The sequence below is a fragment of the Sminthopsis crassicaudata genome, chromosome 1, assembly GCF_048593235.1.
Source record: "Sminthopsis crassicaudata isolate SCR6 chromosome 1, ASM4859323v1, whole genome shotgun sequence".
Lineage (NCBI taxonomy): Eukaryota > Metazoa > Chordata > Mammalia > Dasyuromorphia > Dasyuridae > Sminthopsis > Sminthopsis crassicaudata.
Genome location: NC_133617.1, coordinates 385,140,321 through 385,146,544, shown reverse-complemented (window position 1 = coordinate 385,146,544; position 6,224 = coordinate 385,140,321).

Genomic DNA, 6,224 nt, shown 5'->3' with positions numbered 1-6,224 from the left:
TTTTTCAACAACGACTCTTGCAAAACCTTCTATTCCGAATTTTCCCGTCCTTCCCCACACCCCCTCCCCTAGATGGCAGGCAGTCTCATACATGTTAAATATGTTAAAGTATATGTTAAATACAATATATGAATATATATTTATACAGTTGTCTTGTTGAACAGGAAAGATCAGATTTAGAAAGGATGTAAAAATAACCTGAGAAGAAAAAAACAAAAATGCAAGCAAACATTAACAGAAAGAGTGGAAATGTTATGTTGTGGTCCATACTCATTTCCCAGGGTTCTTTCACTGGGTGTAGCTGGTTCTGTTCATTACAGATCAATTGGAACTGGTTTGGATTTTCTCATTGTTGAAAATGGCCACATCCATCAGAATTGATCATCATGTATTGTTGTGGAAGTGTATAATGATTTCCTGGTTCTGCTCATTTCACTCAGCATCAGTTGATGTAAGTCTCTCCAAGCCTCTCTGAAATCATCCTGCTGGTCATTTCTTACAGTACAGTAATATTCCATAACACTCATATACCACAATTTATTCAACCATTCTCCAATTGGTGGGCCAAATGGTGAAGTTTTGAATGCTATGGATAAGTTAATGAGATTGAGATTGACACATGCATTGCCAGAGCTAGCTCAGTGTTTGGGAAGCTCCAAAAAAAAAATGTGGGAGAGGAGACGTATTAGACTGACGAGAAAGTTTACAGAGCTATTGTGCTGTTCTCATTACTTTTGAAACCTGCAGAACGACTAGCACCATACCTAACACTACATACCAAGAAAAGGTCAAAATGGATTCATGATTTAGACAGTGATATTATAAGCGAATTAGAAGACATAGGATAGTTTACCTCTTAGATCTGTGAAGAAGGAAGGAATTTGTGTCCAAAAAAGAACTGAAACTCATAATTGAACACCAGATAGATAATTTTAATTATATTAAATTAAAAAGGTTTTGTACAAACAAAACTAATGCAGAATATCATGCCAGGAAACTTGATCACTTCCATTTGAATTGTCTTAGGAAGATTCTGAAGATCACCTGGCAGGATAAAACACCAGAAACTGAGGTCTTTTCTTGAACTAAACTGCCAAGTATTCCAACTCTACTCAGAGAGCACAACTCTGTTGGACTGGCTATATTGTTTGAATGCCAAATGTGCATTTGCCAAAAAGATTATTTTATGAAGAACTCACACAGGGCAAATGCTTGCTTACAAAACGATTAGAAAAAGCAATATAAGGACATTTTCAGAGTCTCTCTTAAGAACTTTAGAATTGATTGAATGATATGAGAGACACTGGCACAGGACTGCCCAGTATGGTGTGCTTTCATCAGATAAGGTGCTGATTGAATTAGCTCAGAAGAAACATGAGATGCACAAAGTTAGAAAAGCCTCCCTGTTTACAGGTATTCATTGTGTCCAACTTGTGGTAAAGTATTCTGAGCTCATATTGGTCTGATCAGCCATAGTTGGACACACAACTCTAATACAGTAATGTCATTTTGGTCCTCTTTGAGAATGAAGGACAACAACCAATCACTCTTGATCCAATGACAAGGACTTTCGCTTATAAAACCCTCCATCTCCTGACTTCATGCATTTTCATTCACTCCATGCTTGGAATTCTCTTCTTCATCATCTCTACTTTCTGGCTTCCCTGACTCCCTTTTAAATTTCAGATACAATCTTACCTACTACAAGGAGTCCTTATAAGTATTATTAACCTCTCTGGGATTACTTTTCATCTACCTTGTTTTCTCACACATATATACACATTTTGTATGTACATAATTCAATTTAATATTGTTACTCCCATTAGATGGTGAAATCTTTTTGGCATTGATCACTTTTGCATTTCTTTATATCCCCAGTACTAAGTACTTGCTTTAATAAGTGTTTAATAAATGCTTGGGGAAGCTAGGTGGCAAAGTGATATCATGTGTGGAACTGGAGTCACGAAAATGACTTCGGGAGTTCAAATCTGACTTTAGAGACCTACTGGCTATGTGACTCTCAGCGAGTCACTTAACCTTATTTACTCCAGTTTCCTCATCTGTAAAATGATTTGGAGAAGGAAATGGTAAACTACTCTAGTATCTTTGCCAAGAAAACCCCACATGGGATCTTGAAGGATCAAACATGACTGAACAACAATAAGTAAATTCTTGTTAATTTTGTTTTTAAACTCTTGCTGATCTCATTATCTCTTATCTCAATGTGAATGATTCCAAAAAATCCATATCCACCATTATCTCTCCCCTGAGCTCTAATCCCATATTTCTTTTAGATAGCTCTACTTTCATAAAAGCATCGTAGAACTCTCAAATGCAACTTGTTCAAAATGTAATTCATTATCTTCTCTTCAAAATCCACTCCTTTCCTAACTTGTGTTTTTTGAATCTTAGCCATCAGTAACTTTCAGGTCACCTAGATTTGCACCTTACTCAGTCTCAACTTTTCATCTTCTTTTACTCTCCCTATTCAATCTATTGACAAATGTCATCTCTTCTACTTCTATAATATCTCTTGCACTTTCTCACTAGTTATAGGGCCACTATCTTGGTTCAGATCCATATCTCTTTCACTTCGGTATTGAAATAGCCTTCTCCTTGAGCTTCTTGTCTCTAATCTTTGTCTGTGTGTTGTGTGTGTGTGTGTGTGTGTGTGTGTGTGTGTGTGTGTGTGTGTGTGGTAGGGGTGGGACCATCATGTAATAACATGCAGTGCTTACCATATTATTCATCAGTCTCATAAATTAGGATAATAAATCACTAATAAACTAATAAATTACCTAATAAATTGGAAACTGAAACCCAAAGAAATTCAGTAGCTTGCCCAATAATAATAGCTAGCACTTATGTAACAATTACCATGTGACAGAGACTGTGCTAAGTGTTTTATAAATTCTGTCTTATTTGATCCTCACAATAATCCTGGGAAGTAAGTGGTATGAATATCCCATCTGGCTGGTGATTTGCCAGGGACTCCTTATGTTTGGTATCTTACCCACAGCAGGGAGTAGCCCTACCTGCTCTCTCAAGGCAACAGCCTGGTTTTCTGGGCTGATAATTTGCCTTCTGTGCTGGCACTGGGGGCTGCCCTACTGGTCTGTTTTGCTACTGAGTCAGAATAGAGGGTGTTGGTTGTTGATCTATTATGATTAAGACCCTCTCACTGGCTTTACTTTTTCACCCACTAAGTCTGACCTTTCTTAAAGTACTTCTAATCTGTTTTGATCTGGAGAGTGGTTCTATTCTGTAACACTCTTGGTTTCATATGGTTTTTGAGACAAAGTAGGAAAACCCAAGGAGTTTCCTGACTTCACTCTGTCATTTTAGGTTCACTTTCTCAGTCACGGTCTTTTGTTGTTGTTGTTCATTTTTTTCAGCTTATTCTTTTTTATGTTAAAGTTGATCTCTGTTCCTGGGGTGGAGGGGATACTCCAGCTCCAGGTTTTTATGTTGATTGTTCAGAGCTAGTTCTGAAGATCTGTAAATTTTCATTTCTCCCAAGGTTGTATGATCTAAAGAGAGATGTGGTCGTTGCTGTCCAGGTCTGTGCCCTGGTCTAATTAGGGAACACAAGCGCTCTCTTCCTCCCTGGAATTGTGACTGGGGTTCCTTGATCCTATTATGATCTGAAACTGTGTATGGGAAATGTAATAGTCCTGCTTTCAGTGGCAGCAGTATGTCCCCTGTAATCTATCTCTTATCAGTTATTCAACCCCTCTTGCTGTCTGTGGTCTGAGAACTTCAGAAGTGCATTGCCCCAGATTCAGTGGCTACCAAGACCTGTGCTGCCTTGTGTTATGGGCCAGAACTTGAAACAAGGTGCTAATGCTTATGTACTTAGTTCATACCTTTAAAGGAGCTCACACATTAGTTCACACATTCACACCTTTAGAGAGCATATATAAGGAGGAGTTCACAAGCCCACTAAAGGACAAGGCTACTCTTGGACTTCGGGAGGTTTACAAGTCAGAAGTCCACAAGGCCACTCTTGGAGGCGAAGTCAGAATCATTCCAACTTCCACCTTTGTGCTGGATGAAGGCTGAAGGACAAACCTTTGGATTCAGAGACAATGGGAGGGAGCTCTTGGAACCAAGGAAAGAGAGATAGGCCTCTACTAAAGCTAACCAGGCCCCAGGAAAAGAGAGAAGACTTTGAAGGACACAATAAAGGATTTGGACTCCTGGCTGAATTTGGAGTGATTATTGAATTGAACTGAAAGGAAGGCTGCCTCCAGAAGCCCCCCAAGAAATCTGCTCCCAGAGAACATTATATCTTAGAGAAAGAACATTACAGCTGTGTCTGGGTATGATCTGTACTGGATTGTGTTCCACTCTCATCTTGGCGAGATATATCTTTCTTGCTGACCTTCTAAGTTGTTGTGGGCTGGAAAGTGGTTTCATCACATTCTTTTGTTGGTTCTGCAACTCCAGAATTCATTTTGAGAAGTTATTTCTCGTTTTCAATGGAAAGGGTTATGCAGTTCAGGTTTGTCTGAGATAGATTCTACTCTTTTATTCAGAAGGTACAGAATTTAAGGTCCTAACTGAAAGAGCCAAGAGAACTTCAAATTTTATTTTCTTAACAAACTCATAGAGCCATGGGATATTTATTATAGAATTATTAGAACTTTAATCCCCTTTTTTTGGTGAGACAACTGGGGTTAAGTGACTTGCTCAGGGTCACACAACTATTAAGTTTCTGAGGTCAAATTTGAATTCACTCAGGTCTTCCTGATTCCAAGGACCCATGCTCTATACACTGTGCCATATAGCTGCTGTTAATCCCTTGTTTTAAAAGTGAGAAAACTGAATCTTAGAGAACTTACAAATTGCCTAAGGTTATATTATAAATTAGTGGCAGAGCTAGATTTTAGAACTCAGATCTTCTGACTCATTAACTTCTTCCTTCCTCCCTGCAGTATGTAACATATAGTCACTCCCCTAGAATACTAGTACTCTAGCAGTAAAGAAAAAAAAAACAAAAAAAACATTTATTTATTTATTTTCGAGGCAATCTGGATTAAGTGAATTCCTCAGGGTCACACAGCTAATAAATTTCTGAGGCCAAATTTGAACTCGGGTCTTTTTAATTCCAGGGTCAGTGCTCTAATCATTACGACAGCTACTGTCCCTTCAATTTATTTCAATTCTGAATTCTTTCCCACTTCCTCCCCTTTCCTCAGCCATTGAGAAGGCAAGAAAAACAAAAAAAACATGACAATATATAATACAAATTCCCACTTTAGCCATGTAAATGTAGAAAAAAAGAGAAAAAAAGAGAGGATATCTTTCAATCTGTATTCTGAATTAATTATCCTCTATCTGGAAGAAGATAGCATGTTTTAACATATTTATATCATATACACATATACACAATGCATATAACATACACATATACATGATTTATATAACACACACATATATACATACATAGCATATTTATATCATATACATATATACCATATACACACAGCATACATGCAAAAATATACATATACATATGACTTAGTACACATGTACACACTTATGCACATATATAGCATGTCTATGTATAATCTATGTATGTATATATATATATATATATATATATATATATATATATATACACATATAAAGAAATTCATTACAAACTGAGGGGAAGTTTAGTAGATAGAGAGTTAGATGTGGACAAAGACTTGAGACAAAGGGTTTGGGTCTTGTCTCTGAAACATACTGACTTTGTGAATCTTGGCAAATCCCTTAAATTCTGAGTGTCTTCAGCAACTTATAAGTTGCAGAGAAGGTACCATTCTGCATGGGTAGTGAGAATTTTTTCACTTAGGAGGCATAATGGATAAATTGAGGGATCCAGAATTAGAATACCTGAGATCAGGGCCAGCTCCAGACACTTAACTAGATATGTGATCCTGAGCAGATTACTTAACTTCTGTTAAGTGACTTTAACTGTGGCAAGTTTCTTCATCTGAAAAATGAATATAGCCATAAATAACACTTTCCTCCCACAATTGTTTTGAGGGTCACATAAGATATTTATAAAGTATTTTGAAATTTAAATTACTATGTAAATACCATTATTATTATAATTTCAATGAATTTGTACCTGTAACCTAATTTAGAGCTTAATTTTTGAAATAAGATTCTAATAAATAACAAGACTATGTATAGTGGATCTTGCTGCTAGATTTTACTTTTAACAGCCTGCACCT